This window comes from Gobius niger (genome assembly GCF_951799975.1).
Source record: "Gobius niger genome assembly, chromosome: 12".
NCBI classification, from domain to species: Eukaryota; Metazoa; Chordata; class Actinopteri; order Gobiiformes; family Gobiidae; genus Gobius; species Gobius niger.
In genome coordinates, this window is record NC_136863.1 from 32,420,091 (window position 1) to 32,447,595 (window position 27,505).

Sequence of the window (27,505 nt, forward strand, 5' to 3'; positions counted from 1 at the left end):
GTATCGCAATATTACCTGATGCAATATCCGTATTGCAAGAAGCCACAATATATCACAAAACCCCTGAAGTCTTCCAGAGACACATTTTTAACAAACTCACTCTGGGCCTAGAGCAGAAAGTGCACGGATGTTTACAAGTGTTTCCGATGACGTCATGCAGAGCTAAGGCCTCCATTTTGAAGACTGAAGGAATTGTGCTGTACTACAACATGGAACAAGAGTTTAAAAATGTTAAAATGATGTATTTTCAACCCCCTTCTTTCAGCAATGTCCTAGTGTGTAGAATGAGCCCAGACCTGTTCACCACAACTGCCTCTATTGTCACTCAAAAAGTGAATTCTTGACTTGACTGCAGTTACGTGTAAGACCTGAGGTGGCAGTAGCGAGTGTAAAAACATTCTGATCTAGTCCCTTTAAGGAACAACATTCCAGCATGGTTAAGAGGTAAAAAAACAAAAACAAAAATAGAATATGGGTTGTTTGGGCAAAATTGACAAAAATTAATATTTTGAGTTTCTTGATAATAAAAACCAAGCAATATTTTTGCAGACTATCAGTGATAGACCATTCTCAGTCTTGATTGGTTGACAATCAACTGCTTGGATCTGTGCCTATTTAAATATAAATTAATATGGCACCTCATGTATTTTGTATTATAATCATTATTTTGTAGACAATGCATTGCCAACGTATGACCCCACGAAATAAGAAAAAAATGCAAAATTTGATAAATATCCTACAAATAACAATATTTTTGAAATATTTATATATAGCCATTAACACATTACAAAACACTAGGTTCAAAACAAGACTACAATGAAGGAGATTCATGACTAAACTAATTGTTTGCACATGTTTATGTTACCATATGTGTTTGGTTTATGGCTTTTAGCTAAAACATATGTACGTCTCTGTCAGACGGAAAACATCCGTGATTCTGCGATGCACTGTTGCCTCTAGCTCGGTGGGTATTGGATAACAATAGTTTGGGAGAACATTATTGCCCTTTAGTGGCTCTTGTTTCCTGCTGCTCAGACTTCAGCCTGTTATGTAACGGCAGTGCGAGTAGAGCGCGCGGTGCCAGGTCTCTCTGACTAAGGTACAGCAGATTAAAGGCTGTGATCCAGAGGAAGTCTTAGCGGCAGGTCTCAGCCCCGCTCTGAACTTGGCTCCTGTCGACACGCCAAACCACACACGGAAACCAGCCGCTCCGGGACAGACATTGTTCCTTTGTCTGGATAAAGCCACATCCAGAAGGGATTTCAGATTAGCATCAGTTCGGCCTGGCCCTGAATGCCCCTATTGTAGTTTCAGCCTATTGAATTGCATTACGATATTATTCCAGCGCATTGGTCACTTATGAACTATCTATACTGTAAACTAAACTATTGTCCTTGAGTCGTATGTACGGGGTCTGTGGGGTCTTTTTTCTTGTCCATTGCAATGTTTATGATGCCCTTTGTGGACTAAAAAGCACCTACAATCGTGAGCGTATTGCTGATCTGTGTTGGAGAATTGAAAGTAAACAAAGCGCTCCCAGAAAAGTGAATCGGAAGCTTAACAATAGCCACAAGCAGCGTGACAGGAAACAGAGGAGAGAAACTGGTGCCAGAGCAGCAGCTGATCCACACACGACGTCCACCCCTATGAGGCCAATCGAACGCTCTTCTCAAAGGCGGTTGTTGTGGGGCAAACCTCATGGAGTGAGAGAAAGATCAAAAATAGAACCGTCGTACCACCAAAGAGCTTGGACAGAATCGCAGAGTGAGTCATCCTCTCTTCCTGCAGATATGATCTCTGTCAGGCGTGTCCTCACCGTCAACACTTACAGGGTTCTTCATGATTCAAACTTCTGATTAATACTTAATTATGAGAATTGAAGTTTCAGGCCTTTAGCTTTTACACAGAGGTATCTGAATGGCCACTTTACTGTGATTCAGCTGACACTCTTGGAGATTGACCAGTAGCTACAGACCGGGTGGGCGGAGAAAAGTGACATGTGCCAGAGCTGCACTGTCCCCGCCTTTAATAAGAGAATGAAATCATTTGAAGAGAAAAGTAAGAAAAAAGTCCGAATGCTCTCTTTTGGAAAGTGCTGCGGCCAGCTGCTCCGTGTACCCTTTCAATTATTAAGTTTGTGACGAGCAGCTGCCACTTCACATACGTCCACGGGAGACAAAGAAAAGGAAAGTCACTTAAGAGGAGCAGGACCCTCTCGCAGAAGAGCCAGATGATGAACGCTTCTTTAGCCTCAGACTCCCTGTGCTTATGTAAGAACGCACACCACACGGCTCCTGAGGAACAAAGACATGACAACGCAGTGACCGATTCAGTCTGAGGACACGATGAGTGTGAGGAAATCTCATCCTATACAGTGATAGATATGATGCATGTCTGCTGGGACAGTCACGTTTGAAACTTCACCAGGAGAACAAACCGATAACGCCAATGGAAGTGCTCTTCAGTTACCGACCGCTCAGTAACTACTACTACTGCGAATACCGAATTCTAGGTTGTATAAAATTCAGAGACGTAAGAAAGAAGTGTCTCAATGATAATCTACATGTGCACATAATACGTTTGTTAAGTGGTGACGTCACAGATCTACTTCCGGGTCCGCAGATATACGAGAAACTACACAAAACTCTTTAGTAGGCCCATTTACTGTACCTACTGCTATAAAAGTAATATTTACCAAAATCGGTACATCCGGGGAAGCAGAGAAAAATGCTAACGGTGCAGCAGCTACGCTAACCCCGGAAGTAGTGACTTTAGTAAATATTACTTTTTTAGCAGAAGGTGGCTTCTTTTTTCTTTTTTAGCATTTTTGGCTATTGAGTCTGAGAAATAAGAATGGTCAGTAACTCTCTGTTGAGTTTCAGAAATACTAATGGTTGTTTTTAAGTAAGGGATAATGTATAGAACGCTGGTCATTATCGGGAAAATAAGCACCGACAGGGCAAACCGGTCGCCCTGAAGGTGCTTATTTTCCCGATAATATAATGACCAGCGTTCTATACATTTTCCCGCTTATTATACGGCCATTTGCCAACTGAACATACACAACATAAACTTCGTACACTTTTATGAAGGTCGAAAGGTTTATTTAATGACTTCCGCGACAAATAGTTCCCAAAAGTTTGCGCGTTGCTCTGCAGCGTTTTGCTAGGCTAGAAGCAGCGAGGCTAGTAGCGGAGTGATATGAAAGCACCAACTCCGTTGCCATTGGCAGCGTCATTATTTTTTTCAGAGGTATAATACGAGTTTTTAATGTATGTTTTTCTCTAATATTTGCCGGTCTGCTAGGCGTATAGAGTATAGAGCTCAGAAGTCCCACCCACTTTCGGTCACGTGCCTGGGTTCGGGCATTTTAAAGCAAAGATTTTTCAAAAATGCAAATATCAAGAGCACAATGCTGGCTGAGCTATGTGCAACTGCAAACTACTGACCACTGTGCGGATACTTTACCAGACATAGCTGATTAGCCGCTTTTAAACTCTCAATATTTACATTTTTTGACGAATCAATGCCAACAATCAATGGGATATCTTACATCCAGACACGTGACCGGAAGTGGGCGGGACCAAATGCTAATCTAGTAGCGTGCTAGCTAACTAAAAATTTAGGTCAGAGTTAAGTTTTCCAATTGATTTTCGACTTGCTTGTCATTAATCAAGGCGGAATTCTGGAGGTTCTGAGCTTTCAAATGAGGAACGGCACATCCACACAGACTAATAAGTAGGTCAAACTGGCTTAAGGCGTCCCGGTTCCTAGCACGCTACAGACCCTTTAACTGACCAATAAAAGTCTGCCTGCGCCCAGCGTTGGATCCCCGGCCCCGGCGCAGACCCGCAGGCCGAGCGCCGACCAGACTTCAGAAGGTCCCGTTAACACGCAGGACACCACCCCTGATTTAGGCCTTCCTTAGTCCTAATCTTTAGCCCACTTAACCTCGTGTCACAACGCTATTCCAGGAAACGGACCGAGCCCTCATTAACCTCGATGCCACATTAGGCAGCTCCTCGGCAAAAGTACACGTTTAATTGTAATCCGCAAAGGAAAAGAAAAAAAAAAAGTGAATGTACTTTTCGCTGGCATGAGGTCAAAGACTGGTTTTGAAAGAACATTCGAGTGGATGTGCCAAATGTGGGACAATCAAAGACAAGCGTGTTATGACCTACATTAAATATCCTTTTTTTAGCCGCAAGCTGCTGGCATACATGACACACTTGGAGCTGGCGGCGTATATGAATGACACACTTTGAGCGCAAAAGTGGATCAGACCGGCACCGGCCCGGGTTTTGGTTTGGTCCGGGCACCGCAGGTCAAATATTACTCCAGGCAACGGTTGCTCGGTCAAATTACTGCGGACGAATTCACAACAGAGGCCTGTGACTGTCACGATAACAGAGTTTGAAGTTCGATATGTTGAGCCATGAAGATATTGCCATAGAAATGAACTCTGAAGCATAAAAATGACAGTAAAGCTTTGTTTGAAAAGTGCGTAATGTTAAAATACCCCACTGTAAACATGAAATACAATGAAATACAACCTACTGAGGGTATTAAATGTGCGATATAGTAATTATCGTGACAGTCCTCGTCATTTGCATTTGACACTATACATTTGCACAGCGCCACCTGCTGTTCTGGAGTGTGCAATATAAGGCTTTTAAAATAGATATAGCATAAATCCTAAAAGACTCTACTTAAGGCGAGACACTGCAGTTGAATGGGGAAAACATTTAAATTTACAGATATCAATTTGAAGCTTTTGCTGTCGATCACTGGCATAAATGTGAGGAAAAAAATACATGGCAAATTTTCTGTCATTTTATCTTTTCATATAAGAACAAGGTGTTTTATGCCTAAAAATGCTCCAAATTTCCCAACTTTTCGGCGACGAAATCTGAATAATGGATAGAGCTACATTCAAATTTATGGTTTCATTTTATTGATGAATGAGTTACCAAGACTTTTTCAGAGCTGTTTTTTTAGTGGAAAAATGTGTAAACATTTAATTTTCGCCTTATTTTTTGACATTCAAAACTCAATAAATGGGGCTTAGGGATTAGATAATAAAAAATCCCTTCCAATCATACAAATATTGTTCAGTCCAAGGCTGGAAAATGTGAAGTCTTTAGGTCCGACTGACGTGGACATAGTGTCGCCACAATGACAGAAAAATGTGTTTTGAGAAAAAGGCCCTTGAAATTGCATTGTCCCATATAAGTCTATGGGAGAACATTGAATCAGCGCAATATTTAAACATGTTATTGTGAAGATTAGGCATATTTTCTGTTTCCGGGTGAAAGCTTGTATGTTCAGAGACCAATTTGGCCCAAAACCTGAAAATTGAAAAAATTTAGTTTTGCTTGTAGTGTCTCCTCTTAAGGGGAATATGACACATTAGACACCATCTTTGCTGAAATATAGTTAACACAACTATATCTACGATTTTTTTTAGTTTGGCCATGTTTGTGATGTTTTTAGTTCCACTTTCTTATTGGACACCGACAGGAAGTGACATTGATAGAGGCAAACCAATTTTAAACTGTTGCCTTGCCTTTACCTCTATCTAAATCACTTCCCTTCAGAAGCTATACATATTTTTTCTGCCCAACATTTCTTCATTAAAAGTTGCATAATGCAACTTTATGTGTGAAAAAAAAAAGTTGATATTTGAACATGTGACCCAGCAGCTGTATGGGTGGTCAGCATGGTGGCATGGGTGGTCGGAGCCTTTACTTCCCATCACAGTGGTCTGTCGGACGCTCCAGGATGAATCGTTTGGAAGGTTTTTTACTGCTGACCAGAAAACATACAATACAATTGGTCCAGGAGCGTGACCACTGTGATCGAAAAGTAAAGGCACCACGATGACCACTCATACGGCCGCTGGGTCACCACAAGGCCAAATACAGCCAAATATCAACCTTGTCTTTCACACATATGGTTGCATATTTCCAAACACACTTTAAGTACAGTGCTTAAGGTAATGTGCATAGTTATAGACCACCTCAGCATTGATATTTCACATTAAACGTTGCTTGTGTGGAGCGCCCTCCGCTGGCAGCATAAGGACTTGCCCATGGTCAAAACAAAATGCTGCTGTAGACGAAGAAACGACCAGTAAAGAGGATCATTCAAACCTGCTTGAATGAATGTTACACTTACTCAATGTGTGTTTCTGACAGGGGATCAGCGCTACAACATGGTTAAAGCTCACAAAAGGATTTCTTCATGATCGCAGAGAGCACACACCTGGCTGAAATGAGGGCCCTCTCTGGCGGCCGTCTCCGACAGTTTAGCCTAATGAGAGCTTTAGCGCCGGAGCCTCCGGTTCTTTTACAGAGCGCCTTTATGCGCTTCAGTGTCACACAGCAGTCGGGGCCCGGCTCCTGGACTCGGCTGCTCATCTGCTGCGAGCCACTTCACAGGCTTCCTCCGGCCCAGACACTGCTCCCATTGTCGGGGCACGCAAGGGCGGACACGGCCTCTTTACTGGAGAGGGCCACAGCTGCTCCTTTCACCGAGGAATACAAGGAGAGGAGGCACGAGAGGAGGCACGAGAGGAGGCGACAAGGAGAGGAGACAAGGAGATGATGTGGAATTCCAATACAATATCCAGACAATATTTAAAGACTATATGGTTGGCCAAAGCGCTGCACATACGTCTCAAAAGAATGAAGGAAATAAAATGGACAATATTACTAATTGCCTATTTTGGAAATCTTGTTGTAACATTGTTCTCTCGTCCAAAACTTGCCTGGAATAACATTTCACGTCATGTTGTTTAGCATAATCCTGTTCACTTTCACTCGGTCGTTTCATCCTCTACTGCAGAAGCGCTCCAGTCTGCATTTCTCAGATTTTATCACATCCAGTCTCACTACTTACTAACTGTTCCTTACAAAGACACCTTAGTTTTAATGTCAGAGTAGAAACAGACCAAACTCAGAGTTAAGATTAAGAATTTGTTGCTGAAAATATCGGCAGTTTGGGCCATTTTTATGCAAAATGTCTCCTTATGTCGAACTCATTTGGGTCGAAATCCAGCTTCCTTGGCGGGTCGAAGGTCACATATAACGCGATAAATATGCGGCCGCATGTTTATAATGTAAACAAGAAAATACTATCGAGAGAATGATTTTCCAATAAATGAATTATATTGAGCTGTGATTTTAAAATAGTGCTGATTTGGGACTGTAATAATAATGGTTCACACTTGCATTGCGCTTTACAAGACCCTGTCACAAGTTTCTCATAGTGCACTGTCGTCATTCATTCACTCCACACTCACACTATTGTAGCCACAGCCGCCCTGGGGCAGACTGTTAATTTACCACGTGGTTATAATGTGTTGTTTATATCCTGATCTCTTGTTATGTCAGTGCCCTCTGCTGGACACGTGTGGAATTATTTCCTAGTAGTTCGAAATCCGCGCAGTAATTTTCACTTACTGTGCGGATGCCAAATTACTCCTGGTATTATTACGCCTTACAATATAGTTCCCCCTTTTATCCGCTTAGAAAATCCACATTGTTTAATTTTGTGTATTTATACTTTGTAGTGGAACACTTCACGTAACCATATTTAAATAGGGAAAACGTGGAAGAGCTTGGTAGCTTCTATCTTGACCTGTTTTGGAGCTATAGAGGAGAGAGGGAGAGGCTAAATGCTAACGCCTTCTGCGCTGTGTTTACGTGACTGAAGGCACGGGGAAGATCAGACAGGTCCTAAAGAACTCGTCAAAGCTAAGGTAAGAACATATCTCAGTGTGGAAAAACGGTGGCCTGTTCCTTTAAAGAAATCATAACTCCACAAAGGAATGGGCTAGAGAGACTTACTTTGTTTTTGGACATACTCAGGAATTCATTAAATCATCTCCGCCGCCAGCTTGACACGTCTGCCTTATATGAAAACAGAAAATGACACTTGCAATACCTTCCTCCCTCATATTTATGCCAGTACATCTACAGTGGAAGCATCTTGCCGTGAAAAGCAAGACATCAAGGCTGAGAAATCACGCCGTCAAAGCCAACGAGTGTTTAAGACCGGGCCCGTCTCATTTCTAAAGGCAGCAGCAGCTGGTGACAGCCTCTTCAGCCATGTGCCACGGACTAATGATGAGGAGCAAGGTGCCAACAAGTCATCTACACTCGGAGGACAGAGACGGAGAGAGAGGAGGGAGTGGAGAGTGGGGGGGGGGGGTTTGCTCAAAAGGAGACTAATTGTTGGACAGGATGGGAGTTTAAACAGGGCAGATGTGATGGAGCGATGAGTAATTTAGATGAATGGAAGAAATTACGCTCAGACCGACTCAATAGCATGGACACAATCCAACCCCATCTGCAATATGAAGACTTCATCCCGAGCTCCTGGCAGTGACCACAGGAATCCTCCTATTGTCCACGAATACAAACGGTATTAGCACCCCGTCTCCAATGCCGGGGCACCAAATGAAGGTCGAGCTCTCTGCCTAGAAACGACCTGCCGGGCGATCCGATTGGAGGCTTTGTTTTGCCCTACGCCCGTGTGATTGGCAGCATGGGTAGGTTATATCAGGGCACATCACAGTCCCCTTTTTTTTTAGCTCTCTGAAGCGGCAACATTACTCCTTATGAACATGACAGTGATGCCAGGTTCAGGCGTCGCTCCAGACTCGCACCGTCCCGTCAAGTGAGCAGCGGCGAAAAGGAAAGGGTGAGAAATACTCGCACCAAGAAGAAGTCTGTAGTCTCTGCCGCACATTTCTTAAGGCGAGACACTGTAGGTGAATCGAGGGAAACAAATAGAGATGTTGTAATTTTGTGGTTCAAAAGATCAATCAATCAGGCGGCATGAGGTAGATATGCACCGCTATTTTTTACAATGTCCGTGTGTGAAGCTTCTAAAAGTATCAGTGTTGAACTGTGACAGCAGGGGGCGCTGTATGGGGGGTACAGGGCTGATTTATTCAGGACATTTATGTTTAGTCGGTTCTTCAGAGGGTAGAGTAGATTCCAAAACAAAAGATGCCAAGTCTCTTTCACTTATGGTTCCAAAATTATGAGCAAAAGTTTGCAATGTATATTATGTATTATAGCCACGGTGGCACAGCGGTTAGTGCTCGTGCCTCACAGCTCGAAGGTCCCGGGTTCAATTCCCACCTGGACGGGGCCTTTCTGTGTTTGCATGTTCTCCCCGTGTCTGCGTAGGTTAGTGGTAAAAAAACATGTGCAATAGGTGAATCCTCCAGCCAGGTGTTTCTGACCACCAGCCTGGCTCCACATCATGGAGACGGGTCCCCGAGCGCCGGCCCTAGCTGGCAGCTCACTGCTCCTACAGGTCGCCCAGTGACATGGAGGATGGGTCTAATGCAGAGAAGTAATTTCTCTACAGAGATGAATAAAGTATAACTTAACTTATATAAAAGTGTGAAGTATGTCGCTTTCGGTTCCAGAGATATTGGCATTTTATCGTACAGTGTTGGAAAATACCCAAATATTGGGCCGATATATCAGTCAGGCCCTAATATTTGGATTACAGAGTCATCTCCAACGCCTTCCACTCTACAGGTTGATCAATATTTGTGAACGAATATATGTGCACTGCAAAAAGTAATTAACTAGATCAGTATAAACATCTCAATTTGAGCATAATAATCAAAATTTTAGTTGTTTTGACGAGTTAAGAAGTTCTTGTCCCAGATTATTTCACTTGTTCTGAGAAGTTTCTGACTCGTTTCAATACATTTCGTCCTTATTTCAGATCATTTTCTTTGCCAATGGGGTAAGAAAATTGGTTTTATCTCATTGGCAATTTTACTTTCTTATTTCAAGCGAGATTTACCCTAGAACTGGTCTGAAATGTCCTCAAACAAGCAAAGTAAACTTGGTCCGATGAGGAAAAGTGTCTAAATGAGTGAAAACCGCTCAAAACAAGAAACATTTCCTCAATTCATTTAAGACAATGCTTGATATTCACTTTTTGTAGTGTGGGAAACACCCACACCAGGAAAGCCCCGGCTAAGCTTAAACTAAGACGTTAAGTGAGAAAACAAGGTAAAAATCGCAATATTCACCACTGCGTGAAAAAAAAAAAAGCAATCGCTGTTTTCACCTGCCATGTCTCACCTTCGATTATTGCCCAGCCCTAGTTTAGCTCCATTATTATGTAATTGCAGAATCTGACCAACGCCAGGCCACACAAGTTGCTGTCATTATTCTTGCATCTTATTAGCACGAGTGATTAGCAGCAGCATGCTGTGGAACAGTTGGGTACAAGATAATCCCCCCATGGGTCCCCCGCCCCCCTCCCTCAGCATCAGACAGGCATGTTGTGGGGCTCTCACCCTCAAGAGTTTCACACCAGCACAGGCCTCTGTACAGTGTCCCGTAAGGCTCAAAAGCACTCGCTAAACAACAAAGGCCTGCACTCCTTTTGAGCAAAACCGGACTTACCACATCAAGATACGACAAAGTGCAGTGGCCGAGCGAAAACCCGTTTTTGAGTCTAATCCTTGGAGATGACATTAACGCGTGCCGGCCTAAGTAGCTTATATAAACAGCCTCCGCAGCAACAGAAGCTCAAGTCGCCTGGTGCCTCCTGTATGTCACTGTCGCTGAGGAGATCGGCTGCTCAGACTCCCCTTTGATTTCCCTTTTATCAGTGTGGGCCGTCTCGTTTTCTTATCTCACAAACTACTTCTGCCAGTTTGGGAAAGTGCGCCCCCCCCCCCCCCCCCCACCTTCCCCTCCAGCGCTGGGGACGCTCCTCCTGTAAACACTTCATCCTCTCGGCGGCGCTTATTGCCGATCGCCCGCGGGACGGCGAGATCAGCCCAACCCCCACTGTTTCGGGGCCCTCCCATTACATAGTTGTGAAGCTATAAATACTCCAGTCAAGTGCAAACATGCCCCCCCTGCACCGCCGCCAACAGACTCCCAGAAGCGCGGCTCACGTGAAGTGTGGGACAATAGTCTGAAGTTTGTGTGGATGTGTTGCAGACGTTTCACAAGCTATTTAAAGCCCAGTATCTAATTCTTTCCATTTTCTTTCTCCCAACTTTCCGAGCGCATTCCTGACGCCACGACTCTTCATGAGGATGATTGAGTTAAGCTCGTTTCACCGCTTTCAGCAGAGCGATCTGGCAACGTTTACAAGTTCAGCCTCCACAAGTCTCTCGCTTTAACAACTAATCGATGAATCCACAACAAATCGAGTAGTGAAACAGCTGTCGATCCATTGTTTTCAGGTGATTTTTTTTTTTTTGTAAATGTATTTTTGATGAAATGTAAGGTTTGTTTTGTACATATTCCACAGATGTTCCTCATCTTTATCTCCAGATATGACGGTAACACAAATCAGATGTTAGTCTTGCAACAATGTTGATACTGCGCACAATGACAAAACCAAGTTGCTTTAGTTTACAATCGTTGCTGATACTTTACTGATTCTGAATCATAAATAAAAGATATTACAGAAGTGCGTAACTGTTCTCTTTTGATTCTGAATCAAATATTTTAGAAACACTCCATGATGAGTAGTCAAGAGGGAACTGACTGCTCTTATAATGGCCATCTTACTCTACAGTTCCATAAAGTGGTTTAGGACACGGCAGCATTGATTTATTAGGTTTTCAGACTTAAAATAATGTCTGTGCACAACCCATCCCGTTATTGAGATGTAAAGCTGTAAAGTGGAAATATGCTATATAAGTTGTGACCATTTACCAATATGCTGTCTGTTACTGCAAACAGTGATTGTGACTCAGTTTAGACTGTGCCGAGGTTAATGCGGAAACCCATCCCGTAGTTGTGATGGATGACGCGTCTGTTACAAGCAAAATAAAGCAATAGGTTGCGTTCAAGTGACATTATAACGTTCTAAAGAGCCTATAGTTTAAAATTGAGGTGGAGAGCAGCTGAAAATTCAATGATGGCAACTATGGTAACTGGCGAATTGCAGATATTTGTGTCTTTGTTGTTGGTTAATATCTTTTAGCAATAGCAATACATTTCTTTATTCAGCCATAGCGTTATTACAGACATAATAATAACAACAACAGCAAAGTATTCAATGCTGAACAGGAGCACGAGGAAGACATTGTCTTATAAATTTCATGCCCCTTTTTTTTTTCCAAAAACTGAGCTGGCTCTGAACAGACGGCTCGCCCGTTTTTGATTTGTTTTCGCCGATATCAAGGTACAATAATACTTTACATCTAAATCAATGACTGTTTCAATTTTGTCAACATTGGTTCTTATGTTTCGTTGCCTTCGTATTTTCCAAGTACTTTTTTTTCATACATTTGATTGAATTGAGTGATTGTGTTGCATGATTTTTGAACAATGTCCAAAGAATTCCATAAACTGATCCCTCTTACAAGAAACCCCTTTTGTTTTTGTGAAGTGTGTGAATATGGTATCCAGAAATCGCCCTTTCTTCTGTTGTCTCATTCATCACTGGAAGAATCCACATGAAACAAAAACTGTTTCACAGTTCACCGTCTCCTCTGTCACCAAATATGAACTAATGTCCAATTATTTTCACTGAAAGGTGTCCAAAAGTGGAGAAAATATTCAAAAACTTGAGCGTGATATTGGCCAATAGAAAAATAACTTTCAGACATAAAAATAATATGTCAGGTTTGTGAATCCAATACTGTTAATTTTCGTTTTTCTCTGTATTTCTCCCATAGCAGTGTTAATTTTGAACATATTTTAATTTAGTTTTAGTCTTAGTCTTTTGACTTTTAGTCTAGTTTTAGTCGACTAAAATTGCAAGTAAATTTAGTCGACTAAATTTAAGACTATTTTAGTCGACTTTTCATTGATAATATTCATTATAATCATGTTTAATCTTGTTCCTCTGCTTCATGGAGCTGCTCCACATGAACAAAGCTCAGAGCTGATCCTTTGGCAGAGAATTTACATGATCTGAGGCTCTTTCAGACGCTCAATAGAAGTTTGGATGATTTTAGTCTCTCCCTTTCATTTTTATTTAGTCTTATTTTAGTCGACGAAAATATCTGGACATTTTAGTCACAGTTTTAGTCTCATGAGAAACTTTTAATTTAGTTTTAGTCCAATTTTAGTCGTCAAAAATATCACTTTGACGAAAATTAAGACTATTTTAGTCGACGAAATTAACACTGTCCCATAGAGTTGTTTTGGCCCCTGCCCACCTCCTGACTTCATGACATCATCATACTTAAACGTGAACGCAACTTGTTGTGACTGTTCAGTTTAGACGGTGCGCCAAGTTCAGCCGGGAAACCCATTCCAATGTTGACTTGGGGCAGTCGTCGTCTCTTATGCAACAGAATCCAGATCACACCGATCCTGTGGTAGAAAAGGAAACGGCCCAAACGCATAGAATTCAAAATCAAACTGGGTAAATGGAATCAAATACGACCCCAGCTATGTTGAGGAAGGGGAAAGGCACATAATGAAAGCTGATTTTGCACGTTATCCCTTTAAGGAGGAGGCTGCCTCAGCGTCTACAGGACAACTCAAACATGCATGAACAAACGCTCGGTTTCTATGAAGGAACAACTTTGGTTAAGAGCTCACGTCAGTTTGGCAGAATACTTTTAAAATGTGTATTGCATAATCGGCCATAGAACTTGAAACTCCTGCATTAAAAGCACGTTTTGTACCCAACCATCCATTTTCTTAGACATGTTACACAACACGCATCTCCACACACCCATATTAGTGACAGCATGTATAAAAATCCATGACTCTTATGAATTAATTACAGTCATCTTGGCCATATCTTGCTCTTATACTACTTAGCCTGAGCACGTGAACATTATAGTTTAACTAGCTGAGACCCGGCCTTCGGCCGGGCCTCGCTAGTCTCCACATTTGATATTCTGAGATTATGAGTGATTACAAAGAAATGTCCAACCCGTCACACAGTTCAGCTGTAGAACAGTGGTTCCCAACCCATTCCAAAAACTATGGCCACTACAAATGTGTAAAATAATGAAGGCAAAAAGTAATTTCAAACAAACAGCAATTGGAGAGTTTGATGCACCCGTGCTCCTTTCTTATAAACTACAACGACAATATGCTATGTTATATGCTAAACTCAGGGAATAGAATTCAAGAGATAGTGGAATAATTATGGATAAATATGAGGGGTTGAGCTCTAACGGTTTGGGTCACGGTGCAGGACCCGTGGCTTGGTGCATCATGGTAGTGTCCAATAAAACAAATAATGAGTAGGTTTTGAACAGAAATAGCCAAATGATCGTTGTTAGACAGTATTTATAACCTTACAATAAAATTGGCAATGCTTTCAAAGCTGCTTTAGAATAAAATGTACCTCTGGGCTCACAATACGTGAAAGCAAAATAGAAAACAAATGGTACAGCAGCAAAGTAAAAAAAAAGAAAAAAACTACGCAGTGCAGGCCATGCGCTCGTTAAGTTGTAGTTTCATTTTCGCTTTTACTCACACGGAGGATAAATCAGTCGGAGCAGCGCGTTAGATTAGAGGCTCGTGTTGGAGCAGGTTTTGGGCAGGAGAGACTTAAACAAAGACACGCAGATGTGTTTTGGAGGATGTAACTGTACCTGTGCGGAGCGTCTGCAGCTGCAGTTTAGGGTGAGTGACGATGGCACACAGCGCCCTGTTTGGATGCACGCGCGCACATACACGCACGGACGCTCACACGCGCACACACACAAACGCGCGCGCACACACACATCGCCCTGGTTGAATGCGCGCACACGCACGGCAGTCAGATCTCGTTTACTCGCGTTTTTGTGACGGTGGGTTGTCCTCGGACAGCAGCACCGCAGCACCGCGGCTTCCTGGTGTTCCCAAACGGTCTCCCATCCCAGTCCTAACCAGGCCCGTCCCTGCTTAGCTTCAAAGTCGGTATGGGAAATAAACATGGCGGCGCCCAGGCGGCGGCCATTGAGATAGCGTTTTCTATAATAGATGGCGTGCTCCTGGTTGTTTAAAAAAGACTCCGTGGACCGGCAGAGTGTGAGAACCTGTACAGGACCGTATGTATCTGCTGCCAGGGTCCTCCGGGAGAGGCCAGAATTAGCCGCGTGACGCTCTGAGGTCAGGCAGCAGTGGGAATGGACATCCAGCTGACGTAACCTGCCCGTTTTGTATGTTTGCTTTGGCCGGGCCTCGTCTCCAGGCCTGGGAATCGACAGCGGCGCCAGTGACATTACGGGGGCGCATGGAAAGTCGTCGCATGAAATTAAACGAATATGAAATGTTGGATTTTGTTGCGTTGTTCGCCGGACAGTAGGGCTGCACTACAAAAAGTAAATATCAAGCATTGGCTTAAATGACTTGAATTGAGGAAATGTTTCTTGTTTTGAGCGGTTTTCACTCATTTAGACACTTTTCCTGATCGGACCGAGTTTGCTTTGCTTGTTTGAGGACATTTCACACCAGTTCTAGGGTAAATCTCGCTTGAAATAAGAAAGTAAAATTGCCAATGAGATAAGACCAATTTTCTTTCCCCATTGGCAAAAAAAATGACCTAAAATAAGGACGAAATGTATGGTCAGAAACATCTCAGAACAAGTGAAATAATCTAGGACAAATGCCATAGAACAAAACAACAAACATTTGGATTATTATGCTCAAATTGCAGTGTGCACGATTTTGACTAAAAAACTAATAGCGATTTTTCGGACAAATGTTGGGAAGATTTTTATATCGGATACATTGGACTGGATAAATCGCTAAAATGATGAATGAGGGAAGTCATGTTACTTTTAGACTGTCAAACAACATACAGCATTCTTGCTCCACATTACACAATAATCTACTGGTTTCTAATGTGGTTTTACGTGGACAGTGCCCTTTTCTGGATGATTTCGGCTTCCACCTTTCCCTGACGTTCAGAGTACCTCTGGGGGACAGCCACGTGACTAAACTAAGTCTGGGAAGGAATCACAAAGCGTCGATCTAAACACTTTAGATTCTGCTTTGTGGAAACTCAGACCTTTTATCTGTTGTGTGACCTTCACGGGTAATTTTGACCCGCTGCTACGTTCGGGGCTTTTGGATGCAAGGTGACACAAGGGGGCGCCCTTCCAACCAGTGTTGATTTTGACAACATATTTTAATTTAGTTTTAGTCTTAGTCTTTTGACGAAAATTTTCCATATATGTTTTTACTACATATTTGAGTTTCAGGATATGATATGACTCTTACATGCAGCTGAAGTCTGAAGTTCTGTCTAAAGCAGAAGCTCCATGACTTCCTTCTTCACTTCTCAGTCTGTGACTGAAGAGCAATGAGGCCTCAGCCTTTTTACTGGAAACAAAGCTCACTGTATTTAGCCTCATGTTACTGTCACTCATGGTGTCTGACCTAAAGTCTCACTCTGAAGAAAGTCAACTCACATTTACACTGAGAAGGTTGGAAGGGCGCCCCCTTGCATCCAAATGCCCCGAACGTAACAGCGGGTCAAAATGACCCGCGAAGGCCACACAAGGGATATCTGTTGCAGCTGAACCCGAGATCGCAAAGCTCCACAATTTTGATCGGTGAACAGAGACAGAGGAAAAAAGGTCATTACATTCGGTTATTGCAGCAGTCAAAACCTCGGACAAACCTTTACCGGACAAGTTCACTTCTGAGTGGTTGAGCTCACACACTGCAAACCAGTCAAACACATGAACGCATTTAAACAAGAATCCACACCACCTAAGCCCTGGAACATGCGACTTCACATATCTGGCCCTTTGGAAGAAGAGATTCGTCCGTCTAAGTACGGAAATGTCGAGCTGTGTCGTTTTAGTCGACTCTACCCTGGACGATTGCAAATTCTTGTCAAACAACAGTGAAACCGTTGGACAAATTCGGGTCAGCGTGACTTTTCTTGGTAGTTACCAGTGGAGACGTGCGGAACAGGGACTGATATTTAGACAGTGCCCGTTCTCTTCAACCTTGTGCACACAGAACAGGCTTTGACGACGGCAGTGGGCGTTCAGTGAAATGGGAAAAGAACAATGGAGCTGAATAAAACAGGCTGTACAGTATTCACAGCAAGACGCAAGTCAATGCCGTTCTGATCCGTCTGCACCTCGACAAGAATTACTTGATGTCTAACCAGTTCCCTGACTGTGGCTTGTGTGCCAGTAGGTAGACTATTGACACAAAATATCACAAATCATTAACTGCCAAATGATTAATCCACGTTCCAGGCAACCGAGTGATCACGAGTCGTCAACTCAGAGATGATCAGGGTGGTCCAAGTTGGAGGACGTGTGTCTGAGTGATAAAACTTTAACCAGATCCCATTAAAACTTGCTGGTTGGCTAGACATGTCATTACTCATCCAGCGCCCGAACACGGGGCAACTTTTCTACCGATTCTGGATTCAGTTTCAACCAAGTCGTGTCGATCGGGACTCGCTTACACGTGCACAAGGAGTGTCGACTTTGTGTTTGTTTACTCACTACGGGGCGTGCTCAGTCACAGCGTGGTCACCAGGAAAGAGATCATGTGTCGGTGTAGGTTTTGTTAAATATAGCACCGAGGATCCAATTCCAAAGAGTGCGTTTTTGTCTGGAAAAACTAAGGAAAGTATATTTTCAAATCAAAAACTGCACTGACAATAAAGCAGTGCTTGTGTTGACGTTTTCTCAGGCCGGTGTGGTATGCGCCCCAGACCCACTCGGCATTCCAGCGCCACTCTGTCATTCTGTCTCCAGTAGCCCCCCTTCGCTCTGCCCTGGTCATCTCCTCACACTGCCCGCCTGAGAGTGACCCGGTCTGGGCACGGCTCTGACCTCACACCATGGGAGACTAGCGAAAGCACGGGTCAGCGATCTCTTGGACCCTGCCCAACCAAAACGGAAACAAAACCCCACCGTCCTGACCCCGCTGGCCTACAGTATTAGCGGTGCGAGCTGATCACAACTCGCACGTGTTAAAAGTAACACCTCGGAGCCCACTGGAGCTCAGAGTAATGGGGTCACGCCTCGAATGTTCATATCAAAAGGAGCTGCCGAGGAGGCGCTAAACACTGAGCTCGTCAGGACTTAAGTCTTTACAACAAGTCTTTACTTAAACCATGCACAACTCTTTCGGTCAGACTTAACAGGAGCTTGAGACTAAAGAAGCCCATGCAGGAGCAGACCACGTTAAAGGAACAGGCCACCGTTTTTACATACTGAGATATGTTCTTACCTTAGCTTTGACGAGTTCTTTAGGACCTGTCTGATCTTCCCCCGTGCCTTCAGTCACGTAAACACAGCGCAGACGGCGTTAGCATTTAGCCTCTCCCTCTCTCCTCTATAGCTCCAAAACAGGTCAAGATAGAAGCTACCAAGCTCTTCCACGTTTTCCCTATTTAAATATGGTCACGTGAAGTGTTCCACTACAAAGTATAATTACACAAAATAAAACAATGTGGATTTTCTAAGCGGATAAAAGGGGGAACTATATTGTAAGGCGTAATAATACCAGGAGTAGTTCGAAATCCGCGCAGTAATCTTCACTTTACTGTGCGGATGCCAAACTACTCCTACACTACAGGCAAAACTAAAAAAAATTCAGTTTTCAGGTTTTGGGCCAAACTGGTCTCTGAACATACAAGCTTTCACCCGGAAACCAAAAATATACCGAATCTTCACAAAAACATGTTTAAATATTGCGCTGATTCAATGTTCCCCCATAGACTTATATGGGACAATGCAATTTCAAGGGCCTTTTTCTCAAAACACATTTTTCTGCCACATTCTGTCATTGTGGCGACACTATGTCCACGTCAGTCGGACCTAGACTTCACATTTTCCAGCCTTGGACTGAACAATATTTGGAAGATTTTTTCAAAGGGATTTTTTATTATTTAATCCCCATTTATTGAGTTTTGAATGTCAAAAAATAAGGCGAAATTTTTTTACAAATTTTTCCACTAAAAAACAGCTTATTTTAAAACTAAACAAGAAATCCTAAATCCGCTCTGAGAAAGTCTTGGCAACTCATTCATCAATAAAATGAAACCATAAATTTGAATGTAGATCTATCCATTATTCAGATTTTGTCGCCGAAAAGATGTGAAATTTGGGTCATTTTTAGGCGTAAAACACCTTGTTCTCATATGAAAAGATAAAATGACAGAAAACTTGCATATATTTTTTTCTCACATTTATGCCAGTGATCGACAGCAAAAGTTTCAAATTGATATCTGTAAATATACATGTTTTCCCTCTTCACCTGCAGTGTCTCGACTTAAAAATATAGGTTGTGCATATCGGCGTCGGCCAATCAAAAACCACAAAAATCGGCAACGACCTAAGAAGAACCCATATCGTTCGACCTCTAGTCAGAAAAGGGGGGGAATAGCATCCAAGTAATTTGACCTCATCTGGACACCAGACCTTACATTTGTCAACATGGTATCGGAACGTCTCACTACGAAGAAGCCATTTCTTTCTTTCTCGCCCCTGTCAATGATCTGGGCCGTCGTAAATGTGTCGAACCGCAGAGATGAATCATTCACACATCACCACTTCCACACTCAAAACACTCACACAGTCCTTCCCTGTTTAGCAAGTGTTCAAAGCACAGCGTGTTCGTCGTCTCGGTCGGTGTTATTCAAATACGAGGTCGAGGAGAGTCCAGACCAGGGGTGTGTTCGCTCTTCGACATTTTGCGCGTGCATGGGAACTTTAGTCTGTGCTTCATAGATGATAATGAACTCATCGATCTGCGAAAGGGGAACTTTTACGGGACGTGTTCAGCCAGTTCTGTAATAACGGGCTCCGGCGCATTTCTGTTTGAGGCCTGATGCTGTCCCGGCCTGAGGTTAGTCCTGTTCAGCAGGTGTTTGCACCGCAGCGCACCCTGTCATTTGAGCCGTCTCCGCCTGTGACGCCGGAGCTATTCAAAACAGAGGTGGAGGACTGTGCAGGTGAGGGGTGTATCCTGGTTCAGACCTGTTCAGATTCCACTGAAAGCAAGACGTGCAACACTTGGTCATTATGAGGAAGCTGTGGTTGTTGTTCCTGTTATTTTATTGACAAAGAACTTGACTGTGACATAAAGCTAAAGGACGTGTTGATGGAGTGAACTAAACAGTGAATGTTTGAAGGAGAATCTCAGCTGAACATTTTTAAAGCAAAAGTAACTTTGTTTGCTCAAAGCTTCCCATGAACATAACGTTTCCGTGAAACAGGGCATTCCTCATTTAAGAACCACCAGAGTTCAGCCACTGAGCTGTAACGACTGGCACAGACCAGTGTGAATTTCGTCGACTAAAATATTTAGTCTTAATTTTAGTCAAAGTGATATTTTTGACGACTAAAATAAGACTAAATAAAAATGAAAAGGAGAGACTAAAATCATCCAAACTTCTATTGAGCGTCTGAAAGAGCCTCAGATCATGTAAATCCTCTGCCAAAGGATCAGCTCTGAGCTTTGTTCATGTGGAGCAGAAACATGAAGCAGAGGAACAAGATTAAATATGATTATAATGAATATTATCAATGCAAAAGCGACTAAATTAGTCTTAAATTTAGTCGACTAAATTTACTTGCAATTTCAGTCGACTAAAACTAGACTAAAATCGAATTACATTTTCGTCAAAAGACTAAAACTAAAACTAAATTAAAATATGTTGTCAAAATTAACACTGGCACAGACTTTATCAGGGAGTCCTTTTAAGTTTGTTTCCAAACTGGTTTAAACTTTTGGATCTGGCAGCAATAACAGTGGAGCTAAGTCAGACACATCATATTTATGAAATTGAAGGGACTGGATGCAAGATGGCCATTGTTATGCTCACTACTGCCACCTCAGGTCTTATGTGTAACTACGTGAAGTGTTCCACTACAAAGTATAATTACACAAAATTTAAACAATGTGGATTTTCTAAGCGGATAAAAGGGGGGACTATATTGTAAGGCGTAATAATACCAGGAGTAGTCCGAAATCCGCGTAGTAATCTTCACTTTACTGTGCGGATGCCAAATTACTCCTGGTATTATTACGCCTTACAATATAGTCCCCCCTTTTATCCGCTTAGAAAATCCACATTGTTTAATTGTGTGTAATTATACTTTGTAGTGGAACACTTCACGTAACCATATTTAAATAGGGGAAACGTGGAAGAGCTTGGTAGCTTCTATCTTGACCTGTTTTGGAGCTATAGAGAGAGAGGGAGAGGCTAAATGCTAACGCCGTCTGCGCTGTGTTTACGTGACTGAAGGCACGGGGGAAGATCAGGCAGGTCCTAAAGAACTCGTCAAAGCTAAGGTAAGAACATATCTCAGTATGTAAAAACGGTGGCCTGTTCCTTTAACATTTTTAAACTCCGTATAGTCCCTTTAACATACCCTCACTTTAAAAAAACAAAGCTTTCGGCTTTAAGATTACAGGAAGTTTCTGAATTCCAGTAATTCCAGTAATTCCACATGCAGCTCCTTTTACTCATGAATTTAACACTAAGGAAGTGTGCACTAAATCAGATGGTTCATAAAAATTGTGCTGGAACAAAAACTCTTTCCAAAACTCCAACATTGGTACAAAAACATCTCCTCGGTGACACTGGAAGCAAAAGCAAAAGATTCCCTGCGACGCCCACGCTGTGTGACGGCCGCGTCCTTGTGCCCGGGCGGGATAACAAATGCAGACCTATAGAAACATTTGCACAGAGCAGATCAGCGCTTGTGTGTGTGCATCTGCTGACGTGCGCCCGTGAATAACCCCCACGCGCAGCGGCGGGAATGTGCGGAAACGCCACGGGCTCGGACAGACCGCTCATTCATGCGGGGGGCACATGACCAGTGGGCAACGCGGGGATTAGAACCATCAGCTGAGCCTCTCAATGCGGCACTGTTCACTGGCTCTGCCTCTTATCGGAGCGCCGCACAGCCCAGACCGCCGCCACGCTCCGGGGCGCGGGGCACGGCGGGCGGCTCACGGGCCAGAACTGCAGGGATCCCAGGCCTTTGCATTTGTTAATGTCAAAACGGAAGCGACAAATCCACTTTTCATTCATCCTACGGGTAACACTTTACATTACGGGCCGGTAAGTCCGTAGTACTTACAGAGGTAATTACTAGTAATTGGGGTTAGGGAGTCACAGAGTTACCACTGTGTCTCTCATTACTAAGAGATACAGGGGTAACTCTTAGTAATGAAGGTTGTACTTCTATTTACTATGGTACTTACTGGTAATTCAAGCTGGCAATTCATAGGTAGTAAATGTGGTACTTCTACAAACAGAAGTAATTTCTAGGATTGTGTGACTATAAAACAATATAAAACAGCATTAGGGAAAACAAGAAGTACCACCTTCATTACTAAGAGTTACCACTGTTGCTAGAAGTACATACCTTGCAATTCTCACTATAGTATCCTTTAAGTACCACAATAAGTACCTAGAACTACCACTGTAAGTACCACCATCAGCACCACTGTAAGTACTACAATAATTACCTAAAAGTACTACATTTACCACTGCAAGAACCACAATAAGTACCTATAAGAACCACTATTATTACTAGTATTTACCACTGTAAGTACCACAATAAGTACCTATAAGAACCACTATTATTACTAGTATTTACCACTGTAAGTACCACAATAAGTACCTATAAGAACCACTATTATTACTAGTATTTACCACTGTAAGTACCACAATAAGTACCTAGAAGTACCACTATTATTACTAGTATTTACCACTGTAAGTACCACAATAAGTACCTAGAATGTCCACTGTAAGTACAACCATAAGCACCACTATAAGTACTACAATAAGTACCTAGAAGTACCACTATTATTACTAGCATTTACCACTGTAAGTACCACAATAAGTACCTAGAAGTACCACTATTATTACTAGCATTTACCACTGTAAGTACCAAGGACTTAGCGGCCCGTAATGTAAAGTGTTACCATTCTACGAGTTGTGTTTTCGCGCATGTTTGAGTAATCTTTGAATCTATCGTTGATGTAGTGCAGCTTCAGGTTCAATATGCTCAAAACACCACACCAGTGCAGCCCGAGTGTGCGCATACTCCTTGGAAGTACAGTATATTAAAAGATCTGGATAGGCTACGGCCCCCCGAGACCTGCTGCCATTGTGATTAGTGGCCGCTACCTGGTACTGCCACAAAACAAAATCCCCTTGGGCCCACAAAGGATTTTTGTCATCATGGACTCAAAAAACCGTTGGATCGTCTAGGCTTGGCATGTTGGCGTGTAGAAGACATGATAATAGGGATAGAAAATGCACTTCACTGAAACCAAAGCTGTGATTGAAAAATCCAATCTCCAATAGATCTCGTCGTTATAAAACCTGCTATTCCAGTAGTTTAGAGCTAGGTATAAAAATGTCACAAACATGACCTATCCCATTATTGGGCTTACTGAAAACTGTGTATTGATTTATGCATGATTACTAAAAGTTTATACATGATGCAAAAGTTGTTCATGTTATAGGCTATAGTCACGCTTGTGTCATGTGACTTCCGAGTGGATCCTCAGGAGGCACCGCTCTTCCCGTCTCCATTATTTCCCTATGAGTTAGTAGCAGCGTCTTGTCTAAAAGAATAAACAGCACAAGATTACATAGCTTTGTTAAAAACTAGCATCATGTTAAAAACAGTGTGTCAGGAGCAAAGAAATCACCGGAGGGAAGTGTTTTTGTTTTGAAGCTAACGGCTACCGCTAAATAAAAATGAAAATAGCACCAAGATTTTGAACGAGCCTCTTAAAAAATAATGGGCCTGTCTTAATTATAAACACTTTTTAGCTGTTGTGGTGTTGTTTTTTGGTACTAGCCGTTAGCCCTGAGATAAAAAGTCCCACCTCAATAAACACAGACGTTTCCTGCGTCAAGCATTAACATCCAACGTAATGTTTTTAAAGGGGGGGTATTATGCAAAATGGACTTTTTCAAGCTTTCCATCATGTTATTATGTCATTCCCTCAGTAAAAACATGGCTGAAGTGTTGCCTTGGCACATTCACGTATTTTTGAGTCATCTGTAAAAACTCTGATGGCGGCCATTTTAGGGATAGGTTTGCCTGAGTCCTCCTAGGAACGCCCCCACCTCCTGGAGACGCCTCCGAGTCGAGTGACCAACCACTGCTCCTCAGCAGAACCCCCTCCCCACTGATGCCACAGACAGCGTGTGGAGGGGGCGTGTCTAAAGGCTCAGAGGTTCTTAAAGAGACAGAGGCCTATTTCAAGACATTCACTACAGCCATTTTGAGAGAGACATTTTATACAAGGCAGTTATTCTAATTTACTGCATTTACAGACCAACAGAAGGTTTGTCATCATTGTAGTGTGATATAGACTGGTGCTATGTGACTGAAAAAAGAATAATACCCCCTCTTTAACACTTCCCAGTGACTTCTCATCAGCACCTCACTGTCAGAGATGTTTTCTTGAACTATTCGTTGATTTGTGCAAGACGTCGCTAATCCTTAATGGGAAAATATCGAGGGTCCGGAGATCGCACCCGGAAGCAGATCCAATCAGAAAGCAGAATGAGCCCCGCACTTTGAGTTGTAACTACCTCTTTTCAAGTTACATACACTACCTACGCCTGTGTGATAGTTGAAATGAAACAAACTCTACATCAATATCCCACGTAGAAGCTGTTTAAACAACTATAAGACCTTCTCGTGGGGAACGGTGCGTATTTTCTCAGGTGGAGCGGGCAGAAGCGGTGTTCTGGTATGGCTGCTATTGCGAGCCTCTAATGTACGGCGTCTGTGCTGCAGCTGTAATGTTGTGGAATGTGCAGACGGAGCAGCGGCTGCTCCTTCCACTCAGCGCCTCGCCTTTGAGACTCCGCACAACTGGATTCAGGTCAGAGCAGAGACGTTTAAGAACAAAAACAACAACAACAAAAAATGTCAGAAAAGCCCAGAAAGAAATATTTCCAGGGAGATTTAAAGGGACTATATGGAGTTTAAAAATGTTAGAATTATGTGTTTTCCTCCCCCTACATGTTCCAACAATGTCCTAATGTGTGGAATGAGCCCAGACCTGTTCACCACAACTGCCTCGAAAATCCTGCACTGTCGCTCAAAAAGGTGTTAATTCGGTCCGAAGGGCTTAATAGAGAAGCTGCAGTTACACGTATGACCAGAGGTGGCAGTAGTGAGTATAAAATGGCTAACTTGCATCCAGCCCCTTTAACATTTAAATAAGTAAAGAAGCAATGTACTGTAGGGATGGGCGATACCACATTTTTTGGAATCGATGCGATACCGATAATTTTGGGGTCATGTTTGTCGATACCGATACTGGTCATTTCATATGGGTGAATGTATTTCGATCAATATACATTTCTAAAACTGGTTATTTTATACAATTAACTGGTCAATTAAAATGATATGACTTTAACTGGTTAATTAAACAATACTAATGTGAAATTAAATACATAAACAACATTTTAAATTAATACTTAAATGACAAACAGAACCTAAACCAGAATGATCAGCCTGGCTCAGTTCAATCCTTTGCTGTTGTGACTGTTTTGGCTCAAAACAAAGAAATAAATCATCCTTTTGTGTTGACAATTGCTGCCCCGCCTTCTTTTTACATATGCAAATTAGTATTGATACTTTTTACCCAATATCGACACTTAAAAAGTAGCCGTTTGGTATCGATCCGCCCATCCCTAATGTACTGTACTGTAACGGGTGCGAGTCAGCGCTAGAATCAAACTGCCGTCGTTTGGATTTTTGTGGGACAATGCTCTTAACACAAAGACACTTTCATCCACAGGACATTCACATCGAATAAACAAAAGAGTATATAGAGGGTATGCGCACACACATTTTTTTTATTGTGAATAGCGAGTTCAGCATTCCGTACTGAGCGGGATATATCAAATAACAACAATGCCGACTTGCCACTCGCTTTGGTCCCGGGGTGGAATGCTCTATCTGCCACGCTGTTGCCATGTTATTATATCCATGTTTCAGCTGTTTGCCGAGCATTCACCAAAACGTCGAGCAAAGATTTTCCGAAGGAACAACAATAGCGATCGCTTGTATATAAAAAGATTCCCTGACATATAGAAATTTGATGACGAAAATATTCCGCCTATGTTGTGCTACGATGTTTCTCTGTGCTGCAGATTTAATGCCCAGAGGAGCTCGGCCGGACCGCGCCAACATTAGCAGATCGTTCTGTTCTGCACTAAAACGTCCACTCAGCTCCACTGCACCTGGGCAGAAGAAGCGGGTACTTAACACTGTACGGCTGCACATGTCCTGGGAAACGAGACACGTCCATGTTGCTGTAGAATCAAAACTACGAGAACAGACAGCACATATAAGCGTGTTTCAATCAATCATGGCTAAGAAAGGGTTCGCACGACTGCTCCAATGGAGTTAAAGCAATTTCAAGCACTGTTGAGTCATCACTATAATGTTTTACAGAGCTACACTATATGTTTGCCACCAAAAGTAATGACTTGGGAATACACGACTTTAAACGTAGATAAACATTAGGCGTCACTAGAAATAACATGCGACTTCTGAAATGAGGACACGGTCGGCGTGTGCGTGTTTCTCTCTAGTTCCGAAAGTAAAAGTGTCATTCAACTTTCAGAAATAGAAAACTTCAAAGATATTAAAAAGCAAGTCTGAGCATGTATACTCTGTAGTGTGTGTTCCTATATAGTCTAAGCCAGTGGTTCTTCGTGACCCCTCGCCCGGGTCACGCCGTGAGAAATCGGAACATTATCCTACATAATTCGTAAAAAAATAAGAAAAAAACAAATGGCTAAAATAAAATTCATCAAATTACGAACATATAAAGGCACTCTGGTAACATAGCACACACATGCAACAATAAAATATTATAATATACGCTAAAAAAAAGTATGCATGTGTTATCTACATGATCTGGCGACCCCCCAAATTCCTTGGGTGCCCGACCCCCAGGTTGAGAACCACTGGTCTAAGCATGTATACTCTGCAGTGTGTGTTCCTGTATAGTCTAAGCATGTATACTCTGCAGTGTGTGTTCCTGTATAGTCTAAGCATGTATACTCTGTAGTGTGTGTGTTCCTATATAGTCTAAGCATGTATACTCTGCAGTGTGTGTTCCTGTATAGTCTAAGCATGTATACTCTGTAGTGTGTGTGTTCCTATATAGTCTAAGCATGTATACTCAGTAGTGTGTGTTCCTGTATAGTCTAAGCATGTATACTCTGTAGTGTGTGTGTTCCTATATAGTCTAAGCATGTATACTCTGCAGTGTGAGTGTTCCTATATAGTCTAAGCATGTATACTCAGTAGTGTGAGTTCCTATATAGTCTAAGCATGTATACTCTGTAGTGTGTGTGTTCCTATATAGTCTAAGCATGTATACTCAGTAGTGTGTGTTCCTGTATAGTCTAAGCATGTATACTCTGTAGTGTGTGTGTTCCTATATAGTCTAAGCATGTATACTCTGCAGTGTGAGTGTTCCTATATAGTCTAAGCATGTATACTCAGTAGTGTGTGTTCCTGTATAGTCTAAGCATGTATGCTCTGCAGTGTGTGTTCCTATAT

The 27,505-nt window shown here is 42.5% G+C and overlaps 1 protein-coding gene across 1 annotated transcript in view; it reads right to left on the reverse strand.

Annotated features, from left to right (window-relative positions):
* The window catches only part of slco3a1a (solute carrier organic anion transporter family member 3A1a), a 72,458-nt gene that overhangs the window by 15,991 nt on the left and 28,962 nt on the right, over positions 1-27,505 (reverse strand). The window lies entirely within an intron of this gene.